The sequence below is a fragment of the Prionailurus bengalensis genome, chromosome E3, assembly GCF_016509475.1.
Source record: "Prionailurus bengalensis isolate Pbe53 chromosome E3, Fcat_Pben_1.1_paternal_pri, whole genome shotgun sequence".
In the NCBI taxonomy this organism is placed as follows: Eukaryota; Metazoa; Chordata; class Mammalia; order Carnivora; family Felidae; genus Prionailurus; species Prionailurus bengalensis.
Window position 1 is genome coordinate 11,056,436 of NC_057357.1, and position 27,951 is coordinate 11,084,386.

Consider the following 27,951-nt stretch of genomic DNA (forward strand, 5'->3'; position numbering starts at 1 on the left):
GCTTAACCAACTGAGCCACCCAGGCACCCCCATCCAGGGAACTGCTAATATAGTGGTCGAAAGACAGCGGAAGGGCAAAAAGTAGATACTGTGATGACCCAGAGATGGTGAACTTTGGAAAGCTGCTACCACCCCCTGGCAGGGGCACTTAGGGCAAGAGGGGTTACTTTAGTGATCGGGTGTTGGCATAGCAAAGCAGCGCTTAAACTCAGTGGCCCAGAAGAACAGTAATCACTCGTGGCCGACAACTTCTCTGTAAGAACTGGGAGCAGCTTGGGTGAGTGGTTTTGGTCTGGGGTCTCTCCTGAGGTTGTGGTCACATACCGTCTGGGGCTGCAGTCCTTTGAGGGTGTGACCAGGGCTGGACTCCCAAGGACCTTGTATGGGGCTCACTCACAGAGCTGCAAGTTGATGCTGGCTGATGACCAGAGGCCTCAGTCCCTCTCAGGGCCCCTCCACAGTGCTCCTTGAGTGTCCCTGTGGCATCCTCTAGAGTGAGCCTCCCAAGAGAGCAAACCGGGAGCTCCACTGCCTTCTATGACCTAATCTCAGAAGTCACAGCATTACTTCTACCATGTTCCATTGGTCACACAGGTCAACCCTAAATCAGAGTGAGAGGGAACTACCTGAGGCCACGAATACCTGTACCAGAAGGGAAAATTAAGGGTAAACTTGGAAGGGGGCTAGGACCTCCCTAGGAGGGAGGAGCCCTAGGAACCAGTGTTTGGATTTTTTGATATGTGTTGGGACAAAGGGTTGGATTCCAAGCAGTCGATGCTGGAACTTCTAAGAAGGTGGGTACAAAGCTGATATGTGCTGGAGCTAAAACCCACTGCTGCTGACGAGTGCTGGAGAGCACAAGCAAGTCCCTTCCTATGTCTCACTTCCGGGTCTCCCTCAGCTCGCCCTTGTTAGCAGGCCCACTTTCACAGGAAACCTGCTGGCAAGGAAGCCTGGGAAATGTAGTTCTCGGTAATCCGGCAACAGCATCACAGAACAGAAAGTGGAGTGGGCTTGGGGCTGAGATACAGTAACCAGTACAGTCCACCCCTTTGGCTACCCATCACCCATACACACCTTCCTACCACACTCGATCTCCATATGAGTCTCACAATTTTGTGTTTCAACCCCAACAAGGAGCACGGATGCTTCGTACACAGATGCGTCATTCTCTTCCAAAAGGGGTGGGACAACAACATGCTAGAGACACCGTATCCGTTGACCTGTGTTAATTCCAGGGAGAATTCCACTTGAGTATTCCCTGTAACTGAAAGACTTAAATAGTGAAGTTCACCATCAAGATCAATATGTTGACATCAAATAAGGAAAATGGTGTGGGAAGGAAAAGTTAGTTGAAGGACACACAGCAAAGGAAATATGTAAGGGCACCTGGCTGGCTCAGTCGGTAGAGCATGTGACTCTTGATCTCAGGGTCATGAATTAAGGCCCCACGTGGGGCATAAAGCTCAGTTCAAAAATATTTTTTAAAAAGAATAAGAAAGTAGGGGTGCCTGGGTGGCTCAGTCAGGTGAGTGTCCAACTTCAGCTCAGGTCATGATCTCATGGTTCATGGGTTCACGTTGGGCTCTGTGTTGACAGTTCAGAGCCTGGAGCCTGCTTCGGATTCTGTCTCCCTCTCTCTCTGCCCCTCCCCTGCTCTCACTCTATCTCTCCAAAAAATAAATAAACATTAAAAAATATATTATGTAAAAGCAAGAATCTTCAACAAAGTATTAGCAAATACAGTCCAGGAATATATAAAAATAATGTACTATGACCAAGTAGGGTTTATCCCAGGAATGTAATAGTGGTCCAGGAGTTTAAAAGTCAATCCATGGAGGGGCGCCTGGGTGGCTCAGTTGGTTAAGTGTCCAACTCTCGATACCAGCTCAGGTCATGATCTCATGGTTCATTAGATCGAGCCCCATGTCGGGCTCTGTGCCGACAGCATGGAGCCTGCTTGGGATTCTCTTTCCACCCCCCTCTCTGCCCCTCCCCAATAAATACATAAACTTAAAAAAAATAAAATAATTTATATGCCATTTATATTTACAGGAAAGAAACGAAATATAATGATACAGTAGACTAAAAGGATGGAAAAACATATACCACAAAACACTAATTTTTTAAAATTTTGTTTAAGTTTACTTTGAGAGAGAGAGAGAACGAGTCGGGGAGGGGCAGAGAGAGAAGGGAGAGAACTCCACACAGGCTCCCTGCTGTCAGGGCAGAGCCTGACTTGGGGCTCAAAATCATGAACCCTGAGATCATGAGCTAAGCCAAGATCAAGAGTTGGAAAGTTAACTGACTGAGCCACCCTGGCGCCCTGATTTTTTTTTTTTTTTTTTTAAAGCTGGCTTGGCTATATTTAGATTCAATTCAATTAATATCAAAGTAGTCTTCAGAACTGAAAATGATTAAGGATAAAGAGCAAATTAAATAATGATAAAAGAGCCACCTAACCAAGAGGGCATAACTATCTAAAATGTGTATGCATCTAAAAACATTGTTTTGAAATACATGAAGCAAAAACAGCTAGAACTGAAAGGAGAAATCAACGTAACACCCACTTTCCAGCCATGTGAGACGGTAGTGCCTTTGAATAGACCCTCCAGCCTAGTCAAGCCCTCAGCTGACCGTGGCCCCAGCCAGTCTCACGACTGCAAGCTTAGGAGACACCCTGAGTCAGCACAGATGAGTCACTTCTGAATTCCAGGCCCTAAGAAACTATGAGATAAATGTTGATTATTTTAAGCCACTAAATTCTAGAATAATTTGTGACGTAGCAACAGCTGATACAGCCACCATAAAACCTATCTGGGGGCACCTGGGTGGCTCAGTCGGTTGAGCTCAGGTCATGACTTCGGCTCAGGTCATGACTTCGACTCAGGTCACGATCTCACAGCTCATGGGTTCAAGCTCCGCATCTGGCTCGCTGCTGTTGGTGTGGAGCCTACTTTGGATCCTCTGTCCCCCTCTTTCTGCCCCTCCTCTGCTTGCGTTCTCCCCCCAAAATCAGTAAATATTTTAATTAATTAACTAACAAATCTGTCTGGTTCTTTGAGCATGACTTGGGCTGAGAATTCAAAGCCCCAAGCTAATCCTTCTCTTCCTGTAAGTCTGCAGGGTAGTGAGGATAGCCAGCCCACCTCACCATCCTTACAGTTTTCCTTGGCCATTTGTTTCCACACCACATCGGGTTACCTAATTGGGTTAACTAACTCATGAGTCCAAGGTCGAAAACCTAACCAAATCATAACTCATGGGTTCAAGGTCGAAAACCTAACCAAATCAATTTCACAATCCCACCTTTGAAGGTCTCTTTCTCTTGCCCGCGATTTCCTTCTAACTTCTGACCACGGGAGGAAGCACTAAAGGGACTTTGTAAAATACACAAAGGGGAGAAAGGCCTTCCTTCCAGTTTGCCACTGGTTGTATTTTCTCAAGTAGCAGCAAGCACTTGGCTTCTGCCCCTAGCTACCTGCAACATGCATAGTCCCAGCTGCCCAAAGCTCTCTCTCGAGTGGTCCGAGCATCAGCAGCAGGACACCACCTTCTCAGCAGTTTGGGCACCACCCAAGGGCACATCCTTTCCTTAGGGTTCTGAACACCAGCTGCATTTCATGGGGATACCGCTTAGAGCTTTGGGCCCTGGTAAATTATCAGTTTTGGTTTCCATTATCCAGACTAGTCCCTGATTGCTACAGTACTTGGTACCAGGAGTAGGGCTGAAATATTTGCTGGATAAGTTCATGGATAAAATCACGTGTAATTGAACTTACAAGATCTAGGACTCCCGGCTGCCATCTTACCCTCAGGATGAACAGCTGAATTATTCATTCAATAATTACATCATCCATCATTCAACATTTACTCTCCGTTTATGTTAACCTCTTGACCTCTCCATCGAACAAGTCCATCAACCCTTTGTACGCCCAGTTCTTAGCATTATAAATTTAAATGAGACTCAGACTTCACAACCCTCTGTTTGAATAAGAAATCCAATCAATCTGGAGTTTTATTAAATTTTTGTAGGTAGGAAAAGGAAAACAAAGCGTCAACGATTCTTTCCTGACTTAACAAAAAGAAACTTAATTATTTATATCTTCTATATACATGAAAAGAATACACAACAAATGAAACATTATTACAAGGACAAGTTATCAAATAAGATAACGAGAATGCAGACTTTGGGGGATTACTGGTTAAAGCTCACAGTAAAAAACCCTGAAGCCCGGGTGTCTTAAAAAACTCATTTGAACAAATTGCACTTCTAGAAAAGGATTATACATCTGCACACTCTCACGTCGGGCTGGAGTACAGAAATGATATTTTTGTGATGCTCTCAACTTACTTCATCAGAAACGGCTTTATAACATTCCATATCTGCATTTCTGCAGCTTAAGGACACTAAGCTATAAAATTTTATAGCTGAGATTTTTCTTTATTAGCAGCTTTTCCAAGCCTCCTGTCCAGGACTCCATTAATTAGCGAGGGGGGAAAAACAGATCAAATAAGCCTAAAATATAAAATACAGAAAGCAAACTGCCAAGATAATTTTTAGGTAAAATTTATTCACAGCAAAATGCACAAATCTTAAGTGCACAATTGGAAGAATAATAAATGCACGCACCCATGTAGCTCCCATGCCAATCAAGGTAGAGAACATTTCCCTATCTCCAGAAAGTTCTGTAGGGGCTTTCCCTATCAATCCCCACCATTACCACCCAAGAGGCAACCATTGCTATGATTTTTATCACCCTAGAGCACATTTTCCAGGTCTTGAACTTCAAGTAAATGAAATCAGACAGCATGTACTTTTTAATGTCTGGCCTCTTTTGTTCAACCTAATTCTTTCCAGGTGTATCCATGCTTGTTGAGTATACTTGTATTTTATTCTCTGCATTGCATTATTTGTATCCTATTGTTTGAATGTACTACTATTTGTTTCTGAGTTCTGTTAATGGACAAGTTGGCTGTTCCTAGGTTTGGGTTTCCATACACGAGCCATTATAAGGACATATGTTTTCATTTTTATTGAATAAATACCCAAGAGTGCAATTGCTGGGTCCTGGTATGTTTATGCTTCACTTTATAAGAAACTGCCTACTGCCAGGGGTGCCTGGATGGCTCAGGCATTAAGCATCTGACTTTGGCTCAGGTCATGATCTCATGGTTCGTGAGTTCGAGCCCCACGCTGGGTGAACAAGAGCTCTGCTTCTCTCTTTCTCCCTCTGCCCCTCCTGGGATTCTCTCTCTCTCTTTCTCTGTCCCTTGCTCACTTATGCCCTCTCTCTCTAAGAGAGAAAGAGAGAAAGAAACTGACAAAGTGACTGTACCCTCGTTAGTTTCCTCCAGCCATGGCTGGGGGTTCTCCTTTCTCTGCATCTTTAAGGGCAGTACGCATATCATCAGTCTCTCTGCTTTTAGCCATCGGCATCTCATAGTGAACTTAATACGCATTTCTCTAGTGACCAATTATGTTGAGCATCTTATTTGTTTATCTGCCACCTGTATATTTCATTTGGCCAAGTACCTGTTCAAAATGTTTGCCATTTTTAGGGCACCTGGGTGGTTCGGTTGGTTAGTCGTCTGACTTTGGCTTAGGTCATGTTATTTCATTTTTTGAGTTTGAGCCTGCAATGGGCTCTCTGCCAGCAGCACAGAGCCCAATTCAGATCTTCTGTCTCCCTCTCTCTGTCCCTCCCCAACCCGCTCTCTTCCTTTTTGTCTCTCAAAAATAAATTTAAAAATAAACAAATAAAAATGTTTGCCATTTCCTATTGGTTATGTTCTTCATATTATTGAGTTGTAAGAGTTCTTTGTATATTCTGGAATTAGAGTCCTTCATCCATTTGTTGAAAAGCTACCCTTTCCCTGCTTCTTGTATTTTGACGCTCTTGTATTGGGTGTTTACAGATTTTGGATAGCTGTGTCGTCTTTTCTTTTTTTAATGTTCTATTTTATTTTTGAGAGAGAGAGAGCATGAGCAGGAGAGACACACACACAGAATGCAAAGCAGGCTCCAAGCTCTCAGCACAGAGCCCAACGTGGGGCTCAAACCCACGAAGCATGAGACCATGACCCGAGCCGAAATTGGACGCTTAACCGACTGAGCCACCTACCAGCCACAAGAATAGCTGTGTCTTCTTAATGAATGGACCGTTTTATCATCAGGAAATGCCCTTTGTCTCTGATTTTAATGTAGCCATTTCCACCTTTCTTATGGTAGTGGCTACATGGTGTATCTCTTTACTTAGTGGTTACATGATGTATCTTTTTACCTGTTTGAACTTTCAACCTGCATCTCTTGCAAAAGGCATATGAGTTGGTTTTCTTTCGTTATTCAATCTTTCAAACTCTGCCATTAATAACATTTTACCCTCTTACATTTAGTATCATTATTAACGTGATAGTTATTGCTTCCCACCTTCGTTCCTGTGTTCTTTTCTTGCCTTCTTTTGGATTAAGTTCTTTGTTTTTGCTTTTGTTTTTAGAATTCCATTTTATCTCCTTCTTTGGCTTTTTAGTTATCCTTCTCTGTATATTTGATTGATTGCTCTAGAGATGACAAAACTAACCGTTAACTCAGTTTACCTTGAATTAATGTTTGTTTCACACATAATATAAGGACCTTCCCCAAATGTAACTCCGCTAACTTTTCCCATCCTTTGTACAATTACTGTAATAGGTGTTACTTCTACGCATGCTAATGCACTATGGGTATTTTTTTGCTTTGAACACCAGTTTCCTTAAATAAATCAAGACGAGAAATCAACACGTTTCCTTAAATAAATCAAGACGAGAAAAAAATAGCCTTTACTTTTACCTACATAGTTATAATTTGTGGTTCTCTTCGTTCTTTCCCTTCGATCTTTTTCCATCTGGTAGCATTTCCTCTCCGATAAACAGCCTCTTGCAATTTCATAGTGCCTGGCTGCTAGAGACAAATTTTCTCTACTTTTATCCAAAGAGTTGTAGTTGACCCTCATTTTTGAAAACTGTTTCCACGGGGCATAGAATTCCAGGCAGACAGGTTGTGTTTTCAGCCTTTGCACATTGTCTTTCTATTGTTTTCTGGCATCCACCCATTGTGATCAGGTGTTAGCCATTATTCCTGTTCTCTTGCGCGTTCTTTTTCCTTTGTCTCTTTTTTAGATTTGCTCTTTCCCTTTGAATTTCAGCAGCCTGACTCTGGTTGGCTTAGATGTGATTCTCTTGGCATTTATCCAGTTTGGGCTTCATGAAGTTTTTTTAATCTATCGGTTAAGGTTCTTCATCATCAAAGTTGGAAACGCTGGTTCACATCCAGTATAGCCGAGTAAGCACTCAACAAACCTGACATTCCCACAGGTAACAACTGAAAACTCTAGACAAATATTTGCAAATAGCAGGAAGGCACTGGAGGGTGAACCAAGGCAGATTCTGAAGAGGAGTTAAAAATTGGAAGAAGGGACTGGCACAGTGTGTCTTCTATTCTTAGAGCTTTCAGTCTGAGGTCAAGACAGTGTCATATCGTAAGGGCTCTGTCCAATCTAAAATTAATCTTTCTGGCTTGAAGAACCTGAGGACAGTATTTGGGTCAAACACAGCTGATGGAAAGTAAGGGAGAACTGTGAAAAGAAGAGATCCAGGGGAGTCCCAGTCTCCCCAAATCTCTGGCTGATCCCTACACCATGCATACCAGAGCAGATTCAAGGCAGACAAAAGAACTCAACTGATATTTCAGTTGCTGCCCAAAAGATAAGAGTTTGAATTTGAGTGCACCAAATTAACTGCCTGGTTTAAAAAAAAAAAAAAATCAGGGGCACCTGGGAGGCTCAGTCAGTTAAGCATCCGACTCTTGGTTTCGGCTCAGGTCATGATCTCATGGTTCGTGGGTTTGAGCCCCAAGTCAGGCTCCATGCCTAACAGCATGGAGCCTGCTTAGGATTCTCTCTCTCCCCCTCCCCTGCTCTCTCTCCTTCTCTCTAAATAAATAAACAAACAAGCAAACTTAAAAAAAAAATCAACACAGGAAATCTCTCCAACATAATAGCCACAAATTTAATCTAAAATCTAAAATCTTCAGCATACAACAAACAAGAAAACATGACCAATCTCAAGAGAAAAGAAAATCCTCCAAGGCCTTCCCATGTTGACCCAAATGTGGACATTAGCCCTATAATATTTTATTTCAAAGTAGCTATTATAATTATGCAAAAAAAAGTAAAGGAAGATATTTTCACAATAAATTAAAAAATGGGAAATCTTAGCAGAGACATGGATACTATGAAAAAGAAGCAAACGGAGCGCCTGGGTGTCTCAGTCGGTTAGGCGGCCGACTTCGGCTCAGGTCATGATCTTGCGGTCTGTGGGTTCTAGCCCCACATCGGGCTCTGTGCTGACAGCTCAGAGCCTGGAGCCTGCTTCGTATTCTGTGTCTCCCTCTCTCTGACCCTCCCCTGTTCATGCTCTGTCTCTCCCTGTCTCAAAAATAAATAAACGTTAAAAAAAAAATTAAAAAAAAAAAGAAAGAAAAAGAAGCAAATGGAAATTCTAGAACACAAAAATAAAATATCTGAAATTAAAAAATCCACCAGATGGGCTTAATAGCAGAATGGAGACGATCGGAGAAAATCCATGAACTTGAAGATACATCAATAGAAGTTATCCGATTTGAAAAACACAAGGACAACATTCTTTTAAAAACATGGGCAGAGCCTCAGAGACCTGTGAGACGATCTCTTCTTTTTTGTAATGTTTATTTTTGAGAGAGTACGTGTGCACAAGCAGGGGATGGTCGGAGAGGGAGGGAGACAGAGGATCTGAGGCAGGCTCTGTGCCATCAGCACAGAGCCCGACGCGCGTCTCCAGCCCACGAACCGTGAGTTCATGACGGAGCTGAAATCAAGAGTTGGATGCTTAACCAACTGAGCCACCCAGGCATCCCTCTTGAGATTTTCTGGACACCTTATCGTGTCATCTGCAAATAGAGGTTGTTTTAACCATTCCATTCCAGTCTGGATGACTTTATTTGTGTTTCCTCCACAATTGCCCTGCCCAGACCTTTCGACACAGCATTGAATGCAAGTGGTGAGAACAGACGTCTTTGTCTTGTCCTAGCCTTTCACCATCACGTGTGATATTAAGCTGTGCCTTTTCTCAGGCTGAGAGAGTTTTCCTCCATTCCGAGTGTGTTTGGGGATTTTTATCATAAAAGCGGTTATTGAGTTTTGTCAAATGCTTTTTCTGCATCTCTTGAGGTGACCACATGGGGTTTGTAGACAATCTTTTAAATGGAAACCAGAGTTTCGGATACGATGTGGTTTGCATGCAAATATTAACTTTCTCTTTCGTAAAAAACCTGACAAGTTGGTCGCTTACGTTAGCAGTATAAAATAGAGGCAAAAGCTAATGGCTTTTCAGCAAAATGCTGTCTATGCAACAATCGTATCAGAAATACTTAGTCATTGCATGCGCTGAATTGTGAAAGAAAATTCACCAACTGTGTTGTTTTCCAGGTGGCACCTGGCCTTCGGTAATCAGAAATAAGCATTTCCCGAGGCGCCTGGGTGGCTCAGTCGGTTGAGTGTCCAACTTCGGCTCAGGTCATGATCTCACGGTTAGTCGGTTTGTGGGTTCGAACTTCACATCCGGCTCTGTGCCGACAGCTCGGAGCCTGGAGCCTGAATCGGATTCTGTGTCTCCCTCTCTCTCTGCCCCTCTCCTGCTCATGCTCTGTCTCTGTCTCAAAGATAAATGTAAAAACATCAAAAAAACAAAATAAGAGGAGGGGTGCCTGGGTGGCTCCGTGGGTTAAGCAACTGACTTCAGCTCAGGTCATGATCTCACAGTTTGTGGATTCCAGCCCCACATCAGGCTCTGCGCTGACGGCTCGGAGCCTGGAGCCCGCTTCGGATTCTGTGTCTCCCTCTCTCTCTGCCCCTCCCTTGCTCACTCTCTGTCTCTCTCTCAAAATAAATAAACATTTTTAAAAAAGGATTAAGTACCTGGGATTTATGCTGGAATTGATTTGGAAGTCAAACACACAAGTCTCCTTTTAAAAAGAATGCTTTGTGGTCACAATTACTTCAAAACGTGACTACATTAAAATAATCTGACATATCATGCTTTAGCAATTACGGAAGTGTGATTTTTGACACATGGTGATTTTAGAAGTTAGGCAAATCTAAAATGCTAAAAGATGGCAACAACTGTTCCTCTGTTTAAGTCTGGGGCGCTGCAAAATGTAAGTAATAGTTTTCTTTTTTAAAGTTTATTTATTACTTTTCAGGGAGAAAGAGAGTGCAGGGGAGAGGCAGAGAGAGAGAGGGAAAGAGAGAATCCCAAGCAGGCCCCACACTGTCAGTGCAGAGGCCAGATCAGGGCTCAGACTCACAAAACCATGAGATCACGACCTGAGCCAAAACCAAGTTAGATGCTCAACCGACTGGGCCACCCAGGGGCCCCGTAATAGTTTTCTATGAACACAATCAGCCTGTAATATGACACTCTAAATCAGAAAGACTTATGGAAATACGTATCTAAAGAAGGCAATTCTTGGGGCGCCTGGGTGGCTCAGTCTGTTAAGCGTCCGACTTCAGCTCAGGTCGTGATCTCGCCGTCCGTGAGTTCGAGCCCCACGTCGGGCTCTGTGCTGACAGCTCAGAGCCTGGAGCCTGCTTCGGATTCTGTGTCTCCCTCTCTCTCCGCCCCTCCCCCACTCACACTCAAAAAAAATAAATAAGCTCTCTAAAAATAGATAAATATTAAAAAAAAAAAAGAAAATTTAAAGCAGGCAATTCCTTCTCCAAATTACAAAATTTTGGCAAATCAAGACAGCACCTTAGAATACAATGAAATGATGTTGCTATCGGTGGATTCATGTGTCACTCCAATGGTCATTAAGATTGCAAAAATACCATTTAAGTACGAAATCAAGTTACTACCTTTTCATCAGAGTGTATGGCAGAGCCAGTTGTCTTACACAAATTAATATGGTTTTTAAAATTATGTAATTTCCTTCTTTTAGAGTGTGTTCCATCTTGTAAGCGGCTGAGTCAACGCAGCAGAGCAATTATGTATATATAAAATGGGCTCTGCTTCCTGCTGAGGTTGGTCCCAAACCACTCACGAGAAGTTCTAAAATTTTACTTTAAGAAGCTCAAACATGCCAGGGCGCCTGGGTGGCTGAGTCAGTTAAGCATCTGACTTCGGCTCAGGTCATGATCTCGCGGTTCACGAGTTCGAGCCCCGCATCAGGCTCTGTGCTGACAGCTTGGGGCCTGGGGCCCGCTTCGGATTCTGTGTCTCCTTCTCTCTGCCCCTCCCCAGCTTGTGCTCTGTCTGTCTCTGTCTCAAAGATAAATAAACACTTAGAAAAAAAAGAAACATAAAAAAAAAAAGAAGCTTAAACTTGCCAAACACAAATTAAAGTGAATTTTCCAAGTGTTGGTAAGTCTTCCATAAACAGGGAAGCCCTCAATGTAGATGATATTCATAGTTCTTTCTTTTTTTTTTTGAACCAATGTAACCTATTCCAGTTCAAATACCACTGGCTTATTTCTCCTGCTTTTCTGTGCTGGCTTGTACTGCCTATAGAATGTTGAACACACATGGCAAAAGTAAGCACGCTTTTCTTGTCTCTAATTTTAAATTTTGTTTTTTTTCAATGTTTATTTTTTGAGACAGAGAGAGACAGAGCATGAGCAGGGGAGGAGCAGAGAGAAAGGGAGACACAGAATCTGAATCAGGCTCCAGGCTCCGAGCCGTCAGCACAGAGCCCGACGCGGGGCTCGAACCCACGAGCCGTGAGATCTTGACCTAGGTCGAAGTTGGACACTTAACCGACTGAGCCACCTAGGCGCCCCTCTAATGTATTCATTTTTATGCATCCAGTTGGATTCTGTTGGCAGAGAGGTTTTGATGATACCTACACGCATAATTCGGAAGAAGATGGCCCTCTACCTTTATCCTGCAGTCAGTCCTCGCTTTGTTTTGCATTGAGCTCATACTAACCTCATAGAATCTGTGTGCACTGTTCCCTTTTCTTTTTCTCTATTTCCAAAAGAGTATGTATTATGCATTGGTGCAATTCCTTGAACGTTTAGAAGTCATCCATAAAGCTGTTATGAGTGTTGCATTTCAGGAAGATTTAAAATGCCATTCAAGAAAAAGACCGTTAAATAGAAACAATCCCTCTCTTTAAAGTCTCCCATCGAAGGGCGCCTGGGTAGCTCAGTCGGTTGAGCATCCGACTCTTGATTTCGGCTCAGGTCATGATCTCACAGCTCGGTTCGTAAGACCGAGCCCCGTGTCGGGCTTTGTGCTGACAGCACAGATCCTGCGTGGGATTCTCTGTCTCTCCTCTGTCTGCTCCTCCCCCACTCACACATGTGCACACACGCTCTCTCTCTCTCTCTCTCAAAATAAATAAATTAATGTTTTTTAAAAAACCCACTTCAACTGCTAGGTGAAGAATATGTTGGAAACTGGCGAACAGTGAAACTTTAGGCAGGGAAGTCAATAGGAGACATTCATGATAATCCATGAGAAACGCAGTGGGGGCTTATGCCAAGATGGTGGCAGTCGACAGTAGGATAAAGAGAAATGTATGATACTGTCTTTTGTTGTTGCTGTGTTCACCCAGTCAGATATTACACACAATTAATGGAAAATCTGGACGTTTATCATCAAAGGTAGATATTGAATGAAGAATCACAAAGCACATGAGGTGCCTGGCTGGCTCAGTCAGAAAAGCATGTGACTCTTAAGCTTGAGGTCGTGAGTTCAGGCCCCATGTTGGGTGTAGAGATGACTAAAAATAAATGAGTAAACTTAAACCAAAAACCACGATGGAATACCACTTCGTACCCATGCTAGGATGACTATCATTTAAAGGACAGGCACTAAGAAGCACTGGGGAGGTTGTAGAGAAAAACGGACCCTTCATACGCTGCTGGTTGGAAGGTTACATGGTACAGCCAGCTTGGAAAAGAGCTGGCAGTTTCTCAGAGTGAACTGAAAAGATGTCTACACAAAATCTTGGACACCAATGTTCACAGCAGTATTATTCATAATAGCCCCAAAGTGGAAATAACCCCAATATCCATCAACCGGTGAAGAGATAAACAGGGGGTACACCCAGACAAGTGGAATATTATTCGATGACGAAAAGGAATAAAGTACTCACGTTCACTACAACATGTACTCGCCTCAAGAACATACTAAGTGAGAGAACACAGTCACAAAAGGCCATATGTTACGTGACTCCAATTACATGAAATGTGCAGATTAGGCAAATCCATAGACAAAGAAAGGAGGGAGGGAGGCGCAAGAGGGAGGGAGAATGCTAATGGGTAAGGAATTTTTTCGATGGGAGGGCATGAAAACGATCTAAAATTAGATCCTGCTAATGGCTGTACAACCTGTTAACATATTAAAAATCACTGGATGACATACATTAAATGGGTGAATTATATCATATGTGAATTATCTCAATAAAGCCCCTTAAAAATTATTTTGAGTTTTTGAAAATTTATTTAAGTAATCCCTACACCCAACGTGGGGCGCAAATTCGCCAACACCGAGATCAAGAGTCCCGTGCTCCACTGACTGAGCCAGTCAGGGGCCCCTACAATTTTTTTAATAAAATACCAATTTCTTTGATGATTTTCCATGTCACCTTGAGTCCCTTTTGATGATTTGCATTTTTTAATGTTTTTTTAAAGTTTACTTATTTTGAAAGAGAGAGAGAGAGGGCTTGAGCAGGGGAGGGACAGAGGAAGAGGGAGAGTGAATCCTGAGCAGGCTCCACACTGTCAGCGCAGAGCCAGACGAGGGGCTCAAACTCATGAACCATGAGATCATCACCTGAGCTGAATCCAAGAGGCTAATGCTTAACCAACTGAGCCATCCATGCGCCCCTAATTTGCATTTGTCTTGGAAACTCACCCTTTTGGCCTAAGATTTCTTTTTTTTTTATGTTTTATTTATTTTGAGAGACAGAGACAGAGACAGAGTGGGAGTGAGGGAGGGGCAGAGAGACAGACACAGACTCTGAAGCAGGCTCCAGGCTCTGAGCTGTCAGCCCAGAGCTCAATGCAGGGCTCGAACCCATGAACCGTGAGATTATGACCTAAGCCAAAGTCAGATGCTTAACCAACTGAGCCACCCAGGCACCCCTAAGATTTCTAATTATTGTTAGAAACGGATGGATAGTTTAAATCTCTGCTCTCTGTCCCCTTTATCATTTCTAAAAGTGTTAACTTGTGCCTCGTATTTTTCTGGTAATTTTGCCACAGGTGTTTGTTTGTTTGTTTGTTTGTTTGTTTGTTTGTTTTGACATATCTCCCTTACTGCTTATCTGTTTGGTGCTTCTTTAATTTCTGCCCTTCTATTTTCTCTGTATTCACTCTGGTTTTCTTTTACTAAGTCTCTGAGGTTATTAGTTCACTGTTTCTTATTTAAATATATCTTATTCTCGGGGCGCCTGGTGGCTCAGCTGGTTAAGTGTCCAAATCTTGATTTTGGTTCAGGTCATGGTCTCATGGTTCGTGGGTTTGAGCCCCACATCGGGCTCTGCACTGGCAGCAAGGATCCTGCTTGGGATTCTCGCCCCCTCTGTCTCTCTCTGTCTCTCTCTGTCTCTCTCTCTCTCTCTCTGCCCCTGCCCTGCACACGCACACACTCTCTCTCTCAAAATAAACATTAAGAAAAAAATATATATCTTATTCTCAAATTAATATATTTATGGTCATATATATTTTTTTAATATATAAAAAGACATTTTATTATTGTTTTGCTATCTAACAGTGAATATACTCAATTGCATTTTCTCAAATGGCAAATAAGACACAAGATAATATCTCTTTGATTCCTGAAAACCTCAATATCATCTGTCTTTGGGAGGATCCAGCTTCCTACGACGTCTATGATACTGTCCACGAGGATACCAACAGTGCTTAGTAGTAAAGAACATTTTGCTAAGTTGTTCTATCATAGGCCCTTGCTCAAAGGGTTCATTTTTTTCTTCTAGTCTGGTTTTCAGCACTTGATCATGTGTTTCTTCATTATTATGCACAGGATCTGGCCGTGGGATAGGTTTTGTTTATTCATACGGAATGTCCACAGAAGGGCATACTGTCGTCCTGCCATCAGATGTCAAAGCAAGTTCTACTTTGCAATCGTAGTCGTCTGGAAGAGGCGAATACGTAGATTTATGACAAGCACAATATAAAGCTCCGTTTTGAATTGGAAATAAAATGTTTCCGGATAGTTCTGTCTGATATCACCCGTTTTACTGCTGCTAATACCATGGTGACTCAAGATGCTTATCCGGTGGTGTGAAAGAAGACGACCTGGAGAAACTGCTTTTAAAATCTGCTTCCAGGCGTACCTATTTTCATCCCTGACATACACTCACTGCGAGCTCACTGCGAGTATTTTTAACGCACTCCCAATAGCCACAGCATACGGTTTTTACATTTAGGGTCTGTCTGTATTAGCTTCTGGTGGCTGCTGTAACAAATGGCCAAAAACTCGATGGCTTAAAACAACAGAAATTTTTTCTCACTGTTGTTCTCAACAGAACATCCAAAATCAGTATCTCTCTTTTGATATTTTCTACTTGATGAGTGACTATCATACTTTCCTTTCATCCCTTATGTGTTCCTTTAGTTCTTTGAACATATTTGTCATTGCTTTGTCAGTACCAAGTCTAGCATCTGGGCCCCCCTCCAACTCAAGTTCCTAGTTACTGCTTTTCTCCCTGTGTTTGGGCTATTCTCCTGTTTCTCTGCACATCACTCACACAGAGTTAGCGTGTCAGCTCTGCCGTGTATTTGCTGTATGATCTAGAGCAAGTGACTTTATCTCTCTGAGCCTTATTTCCCCCGAATGTGAGCTAGAAACTCCTCTGTGGGGAGGATTAAATGAGATCTGTCTTGTAATTTTCTGTCGAAGATGGGACATTTTAGATAATGTATTTCAGGCTTCTGAGCTCCCAGAGGTGGTGCTTGTAGATTTCGTCATTATTGTTGTCTGGTTGGTCATTTGGTGACTTGCCTGGACTAGTTCTGTATGTTTTGTCTTCCCCGCAGTGTGGGACAACCGAAGCCTCTGTTCAGTTTGCTTGCTTGTTTTGGTTCTTATCTTTGTTTTTAAACCAGCCTTCCTAGGGACCACTCCTGGCTCCGCACAGCTTAGTGGCCAGTCATTAGTCGGTCAGTTTTCCTTAAATACCTTGAAGGAGCGCCTTGTTTCTGCCCTTTGCCAACCGGACCTTAGAGTGTGGGCTGGGGAACACAAAAGTCAGGCAGGCTACAAGTCTAACTTGGATTTTACTTTCTGCCTCATAGGCCCTCGTGGTCAGCCAGGGATCCAGGGTTGAGTCCTCTCCTACATGTACACGCAGCTCTTAGTGTGTGTGTGCTTCTAGATCCCCAGGAACACGCTGGTGCTTCCCAAAGTCCCCCATGGCTATCTCGTGCCCCAGATCTTCTTAAAATTTTGGCTGGTCGCTTGCTTGTCCCAAATGGCATTGGAGCCTTAGGTGGCCATGACACTGGCCTTCCCCCAATGCTTTGCCACTAATTGATATTATTTTCAACATCACCTCTCAATTATGAATTTTTTTTTTTTTTTTGCAGAGCTCCGAAATCAGGTCAGCCCCTCCAGCAGCAGTAAGGCGGCCAATTCTCGTGGCTACCATGTCCTGGCCTTTGGGGGTGGGGGAAGGGAAACGGGAGTCACCTGGTAATACAATGTCACAGACGCCATTGTTATTACTGAGGCTGTCAAGTGTTTTGTTGAATTGCCTTTCAATTTGCTGTCTGCCTTTGGTTAACTTCCAGAGTACTGAAATGGTTGTTTTTGATAATTTTACCCGTTCTTACCATTGCTTTTTTGAGCCAAGACCTTTGCCAAGATCTTGCTTCCGTCATTTGCCCTCATTCCTCACTCCTTTGTATGAGTACAAGTTTCTTCTTCCTGAAGTACATCATTAGCAATTCTTCCTGAAAGGATCTGGGAGAGACAAAATGCTTTTTTATACCTTTTTCTGAATTTTATTACTGTGGGAATCTACATGGACCTATTTTTCATTGTTTAGGATTCACAGCGGTCCTCATTTCTTGAGAATCATGGCTCAACAATTCCAGCAAACCCTTAGCCATTCTATCTTGGGCTATTACCTCTACCTTATCTCTCTGAACTATACTTTCTGGAAACTCTATTAGATAGATGTTGAATATTCTGGTTCTATTGTCTGTGTCTTCTAACTTCTTTTTCTTTTCTAAAAGAATTAAATTAATTAATTTCTAAAATTAATTAATTAATTTAATCAATTAATTAATTTAATTAATTTAATTAAATTTCTAAATTAATTTCTAAAATAATTAAAAAATTCTTTTTAATGTTTATTTAGTCTTGAGTCAGAGAATGAATGGGGGCATGAATGGGGGAGGGTCAGAGAGAGAGGGAGACACAGAATCCAAAGCAGGCTCCAGGCTCTGAGCTATCAGCACAGAGCCCAATGTGGGGCTCAACCCCATGAACCGTGAAATCATGACCTGAGCCAAAGTCGGACGCTTAACCGACTGAGCCACCCAGCGCCCCTCCTAACTTCTTTTTCATATTTCTTTCATCATTTCAGCTCTCTGTACTTGTTGAAATCTCGTATTACAGTTCTCTGATCCTCTCTTCTACAGTGTTCAGTCTGCCGTTCAATCCATGTTTTGAGGGCTTTATTATGATCTTTGTTTTAATTACTACATTTTTCATTTTTAGAAACTCTACTTGGTTCTTTGTCATATGCAAAGGATTTTTCTTAATAAAGATTTTATTTTTAAGCAATCTCTATACCCAACATGGGTCTAGAGCTCACAACCCAGAGACCAAGAGTCATGTGCCCATCAACTGAGCCAGCCAGACACGCCTCCACGGAGTTTTAGGGTGTTTATTTTCTTATAGTTTGGATTTCTTATTTTACATCTTTAATCATAATCAATATATTGAATTTTATGCTCCCTTTCATTTTATTGTATAATCTCAAGACGGGGTGCTCCAGTTATCCTAATTGCTGTGCCTTTGAGTCTTATTTTTTAAGTTTTTATTTATTTATTTTGGGGGGTGGGGAGAGCAGGGGCAGGAAAGAGAAGGAGAGAGAGAATCCCAAGCAGGCTCTGCATTGTCAGCACAGAGCCCGTTGCCGGACTCAGCTTATGAACTGGGAGCTCATCACCTGAGTCGAAATCAAGAGTCAGACACTCAACCAACTGAGCCACCAAGATGCCTCCTTTGAGTCTTACCTGTGGAATATGTATCTCCTCAAGGGCTCTGACATTTCTTAACTGTAAACTCATCATTTGTGTTTGCTTTTTAAGAACCGCTTATAGTCTGGGGGCATACCTTTAGGGCTCCTCCCTACCCCCATTCTCACTTTTTTCTTCTTCTTCTTCAGGAGCATCTTTGTTTCTGTTGATTTCTTGGCTTGCAAGAAATTACTGAGTAAGAAATTACTGAGCCATTCCTGTGGAGTGATCTGGAATCCCACGCAAGTGTAAAACTAGGTCAGGGGCTTTGGATTCTCAGGCTGAGGCAGACAAATTTGCTTATCACCCTCCGGTAGACACATTACCTCTAGTTGGCCCTTTAATGGACAGTGGCTTTTCAAGGGTCAACTTTACAGGACTCTTGGGTAAAATTTCCATTTTAGGTGGGTCCGGGCTGCCATATTTAGCCAAAAAAATCTGTTTATGTATATAAACAAATGCATATATCTGTCTGTTCATATACATACATACACACATACATACATCTATACATACATAAATGGGCATCCTATATTATTTTTTTCTGGCAACCCTAATCCAGGGCCTCATCTCCTGTCATTCCTGGCTACCAACCTTCACTGACACCTAAGGGAAGACACATTATCAACTGGATGAGGTTTTGGGGTGATGGTGGGGTTCGGAGCTGCCGGCCAAGAAAGAACTCTTGAAGATGTCTTTGGTGCAAAAAGGTGACTTTATTAAAGCATGGAGCTGGGGGGCGCCTGGGTGGCTCAGTCGGTTAAGCGTCCGACTTCGGCTCAGGTCATGATCTCACGGTTCGTGAGGTCGAGCCCCACGTTGGGCTATGTGCTGACAGCTCAGGGCCTGGAGCCTGTTTCGGATTCTGTGTCTCCCTCTCTCTCTCTGCCCCTCCCCAGCTTGCACTCTGTCTTTCTCTTTTTCTCAAAAATATATTAATAAAATAAAATGAAAAAATTAAAGCATGGTACAGGGCCTGTGGGCAGAAAGAGCTGCACTGGGGTTGTGAAGAGGGGCTCCTTAGATACTACGGGGCTGGGGAGGGTAAAGTCAAAAGGGAAGATTCCAAAGAGATTTTCATAGGCTAAAGACTCACAGATTACTGCAGGCTTAGCTACTGTCAGCTAAGGTTTTCGTTCCCTCTTAAGACAATAAGTAGGGAGTTCCTGGACTTTAGGCTATTGATGGGATTGCCTTTTTCTTGTAAACTGGTGGAGACTCTTATCAGTTTAACCATTTGCTTTTTGTCCTTTCCTGTTTTGGGGTAGCCAGGGAGTGTCCAAGCAATATCCTACATGAACCACTTTGAAAGGCGGGGGGGGGGGGGGGGGGGGGGGGTGCTAGCTTGTACTTTGCTCTCAGTCTGCGGTTATGCTCCCTCATCAAACTCACTGGCTGTCATCTACCCTATTTAGTCCCCTCTTTGTTCCTAGACTCCTGGGATTTCTCTTCCATGGGGGCTCAGCTGTGCATCTAAAATAAAATTTTAAAATTTTATGGAACATTTCAGAGAATTTCACGAGCAGGGTTTTCCAGTTATCTTAGCCTGCCAAATCAGAGACATATGGAGCGGTTTTTCAGAACAAGCTTTCATAGCCCCTCTTGTCCTGCCAAAATTCTGATACAGCTTGCTAGGGAGTATGGCAAAATCCGAGTGGAGCTGGGGCCAGAAACGGGGTGGAGGTGGGGATCATTCATGTGTAATCTAAAAACACCACAAGGGCGCCTGGGTGGCTCAGTCGCTTAAGCATCCAACTTCAGCTCAGGTCATGATCTCACAGTTCATGAGTTCAAGCCCCACATCGGGCTCTGCACTGCCCTGACAGTACGGAGCCTGCTTGGGATTCTCTCTCCCTCTCTCCCTGCTCCTCCCTGACTTGTAATTGCTCAATAAAAGGTCATTTTCCCTTCCCCTAAAACAGGAAGGAATCGCTCCCTATGGCCCCATAGCCTGGGCAGACTCACCCCAGGGTGTGGACCACGGGCATTCCACAGCCCCGGTCCACGGCTCTGAGCACCTTGATGGAGGTCAAGTGGGAAGCTTGTGGGTTGGCCTACATTCCATTCTGTGGATGTGGACCCACAAGTGTTGGATGAATGGGCCAGTCTGCCTGGAGGACAGGCCCTAGGGGGTGCCCCGGGGTTCTGTATTAGGCCCCACCTATTTATCTGTTGAGGGCGTGGCACAGAGTTGAGAAGGATTAGGAACTCCTTGAGTGACAGTCACGACCAGGACCCCTGTGGTCTCTTCTGCCCCTCCTGCCTCCCCCATCTGTCCTCAGACTCTCAGACTCTCCCTGGAGGGCTCCTCCTCCAACAGAGCTGCCCACCCTGGGGACCTCAGCTCCCTGTGTCCAAGTCTCCAGCCCAGACACGGACTCGCCTTCCCCAGCATCCTGCCCTCCTTCTGTGACTCCGCCTCCAGAGTGTCTTCCTCACTCACCAGCTGCCCACGCTGGATACCTGGGAGGCACTTTGGACTCCGCCCTCCCCCTTCTGAATCTGGTTAGTCACCAAGTCTCCTGGATGGAGTCCGCCCCTGGGCACCTCTGCAGTCAGGCCTCCCCACCGCCCTCTGGGTTGTCACACCTCCCCACTCACCCGAGGATGGCGGCCCCTGAACCCGATCAGGGCCTCAGTCTTGCTTTGTCTGCTTCTGACAGTGTTCTGTTTTGCTTCTGTTTTTAAATGGGTCAACGCTCTAAACCAGATTTCTCATGCAAAGAAAGGATTTTGGATGCTCTTTTTTAAATTTTTTTAAATGCTTATTTATTTTTGAGAGAGAGCGAGTGAGCGAGCATGAGCGGGGGAGGGGCAGAGAGAGAGGGAGACACAGAATCCGAAGCAGCTCCAGGCTCCGAGCTGTCAGCACAGAATCCGACGCGGGAATAGAGCTCCTGAACCAGGAGATCATGACCTGAGCCAAAATCAAGAGTCAGACGCTCAACTGACTGAGCCACCCAGGCGCCCATGGATGCTCTTGAGAAGTTCTCTTCTGTTTCCAGGGGGCAGCTGTTCCTTTCAGAGGGGACTCCTGTCTCCCCTGATGATCAGAGACCCCCACCAGGCTGCCCTGCCCCTCGGCACTTGACGCTAAGGCTCCTCTTTCCAGTTCATCACCACCCTCACTGCTCCCAGCTGATATGCCAGCGTTGTTCACGCCATTTGGTGGCTTGCTCGAGTCCTAGACAAAATCAGCTTCCTTAACCTGGCACTCAAGGCCCTTCCTCATGCCACTCAGGCCGCCTCTCCAGCCTCATCCCAGTGCTTCTGCAAACCTACACGGACCCCAGAAATCCCGAGCACCCCTGCCTTCCCGGGGCCTTTCTGCACTTCAGCTGGGCTTTTGGTTCTCCTTAGTTCACAAATGGCTGTACACAGAGTCCAAGGAGTATAAAACTGTGCCCCAGTGGGCCATCTTTGAGACTTCCCCCAAACGTTTTATTACGATAAACTTCAAATATTAAGAAAAGTTGAAATAATGGGTTCATGAGGCCCTTACGCCCACCATCTATATTCAAAGATTGTTAACATTTACCCGCGTGTGTATACGGCTGGTTGGCTGGGTTTGCTGAAACCTTTCAAAACCGATTCCCAAGCATCGTAACATTTCACTTCCTGAACACATTGAATACTTCAACATGCATCACCTAAAACCGCGTCCTCTCCAAAACCACAATCCCATTATCAGACTCAAGAAAATGAACAATCACTCCCAGTATGATCTAATATCTAGTTCACAGTTAAGTTTCCTCAATAATCTCAGAAGAGTATTTTACAGCTGTTGTGTTGTGTTGGCCACATTAGTAACCAAGTACCCTATGGCTACTTCCTGTTGGGTCTCTTTATTCTGTTGCTCTGAAACATGGCCGCCACCAATCCTTCTCAACCTGACTTAATTAAAAAAAATTTTTTTTAGTTTGTTTGTTTACTTATTTAGAGACCAGGGGAGGGGCAGAGAGAGAGGGAGAAACCCAAGCAGGCTCCACTCTGTCAGCACAGAGCCCAATGCGGGGCTCAAACCCACGAACCTTGAGATCATGACCTGAGCTGAAGTCAAGAGTCAGATGCTTAACTGACTGAGCCACTGAGGTGCCCCCCCCCCTTTTTTTTAATGTTTATTTATTTTGAGAGAGAGAAAGAGAGAGCATGGGAGGGGCAGAGAGAGAGAGAGAGAAAGAGAATCCCTAGCAGGCTCCACCCTGTCAGCACAGAGCCCCATGGGGGGCTCGAACTCATGAACCAGGAGATCATGACCTGAGCCAAAACCAAGAGTCAGATGCTCAACTAAGACGCCCAGGTACCCCCCAACACACACTTTTTCATGGACACACACTCCTCTGGTCCCTTGCTTCTTTCCATCCCATAATCTCAGAGATGACATCATTCCGATAGATGAGATGCTTTCTCATCCCATTTCTGCAACTGTTTTTTAAGTAAAATATACATACATGAGTGCTCATATCATAAGGGAAAAGCATTGTGCTGCCCTCCATGTAACTATCATCCTGACCTCTAATGTTACAGTTTTGCCTGCTTTTGTACTTCTATAGACAGGGCTCAGGGTATTTTGTCTTCTGTGTCTAGTTTCTTTTCCCCTCCATTACGTCTGTGAAATTCACCCATGTTGTACAGTTGCAACTGATTCCTCCTCTCTTCTGTGAGCTACTCCATTGAATGAATACGCGACCATTTATTTATCCGTTCTACTGTGGACGGGCATCTGGGCAGGTTCCAAGGCTTCATTATAACAGTGCTGCCTTGAACGTTCTACAGACAGGCCCGACTTGGGATTTTTCAATTTTATGATGGTGTGAGAGCAGTGTGCATTCAGTAGACACGGTACTTGGAATTTAGAATTTGGATCTTTTCCCGGTCTAGCGACGTGTAGGATGGTCCTCTCTCGTGACACTGGGAGGTGGCAGCTTCCCATCAGCCACGCAATCATGAGGGTGAATGACCGATGTACAGTCAATCCTGCCCAGGGAGGCATTCTGCTTCTCACTGTCTGAACAGCATTCAGGATGTCACAGGAGTCAATGCGTTATTATAAAACAGGCTTTGTGTTAGATGATTTTTGTCCAAGTATGGGCGAATGTAAGTGTTCTGAGCACGTTTAAAGTCCGCTAGGCTAAGCTACAATGTAGGTTAGATATATTACATGCGTTTTCCACTTTAAGTGGAAAACATACAATGGGTTGATCAGGATGTAATCCTGTAGTAAGTCAAGGAAGATCTTTGTATAGGTGTTTTCGATGAACAAAAGTCTGTTAAGCATTTCTGATTAATCTTAGCTCAGAGTGGATCCCCCATTCGATTTTAGGGCTGCACAGTACACCAGTGTGTGGATGAACCCTAATTTATTATTTTTTTATTTTTTTAACATTTATTTATTTTTGAGACAGAGAGAGAGAGAACATGAACAGGGAGGGTCAGAGGAAGAGGGAGACACAGAATCTGAAACAGGCTCCAGGCTCTGAGCTGTCAGCACAGAGCCCGATGCGGGGCTCGAACCCACAGACCGCAAGATCATGACCTGAGCTGAAGTCAGACGCTTAACCGACTGAGCCACCCAGGCGCCCCATGATGAACCCTAATTTAGAGACACTGAAATTGCTTCCAGCTCTTTTGCTGAAATAATTGTGTACATATACCATTTCCTACAAACATGAATGTATCTGAATGTTAAATATTAGAGGTGGGGGGGGGCGTCTGGGGGCTCAGTCGGTTAAGCGTCGGACCCTTGATTCTGGCTCAGGTCATGATCTCACAGTTCATGAGTTTGAGCCCCGTGTTGGGCTCTGTGCTGACAGTGCAGAGCCTGCTTGGGATTCTCTCTGTCCCTCCCTCGCACACACTCTCTCTCTCTTTCTCTCGCTCAAAACTAAGCAAACGTTAAAAAAAAATACTAGAGGTGGAATTGCTGTGTCTTAGGGTTCTGTAGAAGGTTTGTTCCATCACTAAAATACAATCTAAAACTACTCTGCTAATCTAATCTTTTCTCCCAGTGGTTCTCAATGGAGGCACCCTTAGTATTTGAGCCAGTCCAAAGAATCAAATTCCCTAGGGACGCCTGGGTGGCTCAATCAGTTAAGCATCTGACTCTTGGTTTTGGCTCAGGTCATGATCTCATGGTTTGTGAGTTCGAGCTCCATATTGGGAGGCTGCTTGGGATTCTCTCTACCCCTCCCCTGCTTGTGCTCTCTCTGCCTCTCTCAAAATAAATAATTAAACTTTAAATAATTAAAAAAAAAAGAATAAGATGCACTATATGTCAACTGCACTCCCTAAGTCATTGAGTGACTGAAGAAAAAAAAAAGGGAAAAAAAGCATCCACGTTTTCCCCCAGCTGGGAAGAGTGTACTTCCCTATTGTGGACCGTTGTTATAACCAAGGTAAAAACTGCCTCATCAGTACTCTTGATTCCTTCTCTGTCTCTGTTGGAATACCACCAGTGATGGGGATCTCACTACCTCACACAGCAGTGCCTCTATTTTCAGGCAGCTTTTGTCACTGTCTAGTCACTCCTTGTCTTGTACCTTTCAGCTATTGCCCAAGTCCAGTCCTCCCAGCATGCCTCTCTGCAGCCTCCAGAGTTTTCCCTTCTCCTGGCTAAAAATCCCCAGGTCTTCCTCATTCTACACACAGGACGTGGTCTCCAGACTTCTCAGCGCACTGGGAACGGGTGGCATTTTATTTCTCTACCTCTAAAACTAAACTGCTCAGAGCTGATACGCCGCCCCCCGCCTCCCCGACCAGTCAGAAGCATGCACTTTACTTGACTTGGCCTTTATTGAGTCAAACTTATGTGGTTTCTAGCGATGGAAACCAACTCAAACTGGCTTAAGAAAAATAAGGCAAAACAAAAATCAAATTCAGTGGCTCACAAAGGAGCTTCAGCTTAGCAACCCCAGGAAGGGAAGCTTTGCCTCCCTGCATTCAGGCATCAATGGCGAGGAAGGGTACTGATTGACCTGCTGGGTCACGTGCAAGCCGCCTGGATTGATTGCTGTCCCCAAGAGGCTGGGTACCATGCTTGTCCAAGCCTGGATCCTGTGTCCTTTCTCGCTTACAGTGGTAAATGGGAGAGTGCAAGAGACACGGCGATTCTGACAGGGTAACACCAGTGGATGTCTGTTACATTGCCTTTAAAGGTGGGTGACATTTGCTTCCGAGGGTGCGGAGCTCACTGCGTCTCAGAACAACTTTCACAGGCGAGTACAAATTCCACATCAGCACAGTCTATTTTTATTTTTATTAAAAAACTTTGTTTTAATGTTTATTTATTTTTGAAGGAGAGACAGAGCGCGAACAGGGGAGGGTCAGAGAGAGAAGGAGACACAGAATCTGAAGCAGGCTCCAGGCTCCGAGCTGTCAGCACAGAGCCGGACGCGGGGCTCGAACTCAAGAGCCGTGAGATCATGACCTGAGCAGAAGTCGGACGTCCAACCGACTGAGCCACCCAGGCGCCCCCACACCAGCATAGTTTAAAGCCAAGTCTCACTTACCTAGAAGTAATGCTACTAGCTTTAAAAAAAAATTCATTTAGGGGCGCCTGGGTGGCGCAGTCGGTTAAGCGTCCGACTTCAGCCAGGTCACGATCTCGCGGTCCATGAGTTCGAGCCCCGCGTCGGGCTCTGGGCTGATGGCTCAGAGCCTGGAGCCTGTTTCCGATTCTGTGTCTCCCTCTCTCTCTGCCCCTCCCCCGTTCATGCTCTGTCTCTCTCTGTCCCAAAAATAAATAAATGTTGAAAAAAAAATTAAAAAAAATTCATTTATTCAGCAAGCATGAGCTGCATACCCATTTGCCTGCAGGAGGGTAGGTGGACGGGGTAGAAGCGAACCCCACGTGGCCCTGGGACTGGAGGACCTATGGCACAGTGGGGGAAGGCAGACACGCCAATAGACTGTGCTGAGGAATCCGTGCTGTGAGAGGCTCCCTGGAGGCGGCGGCATTCGCAGTGAGCATAGAAAAGGAGTGGGTGGTTGTCTGGTGGGCATGTGGGAGCAGTGGGGACCGAGAGGGAAGGACATTCTGGGAAGAGGGAACGGCACATGCAAAGGCACAGAGGTGAGCAAGGACTTGGGAATGCCTGGCAGTGTGGGAGGACTCAGTGTCCGGGACAGGCTGGGGCTGGTCAGCACCCGATGGTGACCTCCAACCAACCTCCAACCAACCTCCAACCAAGTGTGGTGATGATGCCTGTGGCCCCAGGGTCGCCAAGCTCCCTGGATTTTACAATACAAACAGTCAATCAGATCCCGGGCCTCGGGGACTCAGGAAGTTCAGTGTCTCCCCCACCAAACGCCCCTGAGGTCTCCCAGGGAGGGGTTCCAGCTCAACCTCTTCCGTCACCACTTGCCTGACTTGCTCCTTCCCATAATCTTGTCCCTCTCCCTATTTTTTTCCAGCTCTCTGATCCTCTTTACCCCCCAAGATGTGGACCTCCCCAAGACTTCCACCCAAGGCTTGAGCTGTGAGAGCAGAATTCCAGTGCAAGGAAGGAAAACTGGAAATGGGTACGGAAGGTCTCTCCCTGGCATGGACTCAACCCTCGCCTTGTACCCTTCAGGACCCCATCCCTCAGCACCCTTCAAACCCTCCCTTCCCTTTGGTCTCAGCTCGTTGCTAGAAAAACAAATTTAGAGGGGCGCCTGGGTGGCCGAGCTGGTTTAGTGTCTGACTCTGGATTTTGGCTCAGGTCATGATCGCAGCGTGAGTTGGAGCCCCGCGTCAGGCTCTGCGCTGACAGCATGGAGCCTGCTTGAGATTCTCTGTCTCCCTCCCTTGGACCCTCCCCTGCGTGGGCTCTCTCTCTCTCTCCAAAATAAAAACATTTTAATTTTTTTAATGTTGATTTATTTTTAAGAGAGACAGAGTGCGGGGGGGAGGGGTGCAAAGAGAGAGGGAGACACAGAATCTGAAGCAGTCCCAGGAATGAGCTCTGTCTCCAGCCTGGTGCCCCTGGGAAGCTAGTGGGGGGAGTTTCAAGGTAGCACTGTGGCCCACAATGCTGCCGGAGGTTCACGGATCCCCACTAAGGCTCTATTATACTCCCTGTTACTACTCAGGAGCCTCGTCCTCAGATGGCTGTGGTTGACCCAAGCATCACAGCCTTCCTGTGCCCACAGAGCCTGCAGAGAACGGACAAGATTAGCCGTGCCCTCCAGGCACTTGCTGTTTGGCAGGTCACACAGAAATCCCTAAGGCTCTTGAGGAAAGGTGTTCCCAGTGTCGAAGGACAGCCATTGCCCTGGGGAAGGGGAATTTGGTGGCTTGAATCCAGGACGTGGGGGAGACAAACCTCACTGTATACTCATGGATGGATTTTGAATCTTGCCTACTGTGCACATAAAGTTTACTTTCATAAACGTTTTATCTATGTGAACTTGGACACATACGTATGTACACTTTTGTATCAGAAGAGTAAGCACGTCAAGAGTGGGGAGTATAGAAGCTGGGAGTCAGGGGAATCACCAGATGTGTGAGGCTGTGACGGAGGCCCCGGGGTGAGCAGTCCTGCCAGGGGAGGGGCCCTCCAGGGAGAGTCTGAGGGTCAGGAAAGGGCTGAGGACAGAATAGGGGGCGAGGTGAAGACAGCAAACCACGGTTTTAAGGGGCAGAAGAGACCACAGGGGTCCTGGTCGTGACTGTCAC

The 27,951-nt window shown here is 44.9% G+C and overlaps 1 pseudogene; it reads right to left on the reverse strand.

Moving 5' to 3' along the window:
- Positions 1–14,709: 14,709 nt before the first annotated feature.
- LOC122472029 lies at positions 14,710–17,245 on the reverse strand (annotated as a pseudogene).
- Between the last annotated feature and the right edge of the window lie 10,706 nt (positions 17,246–27,951).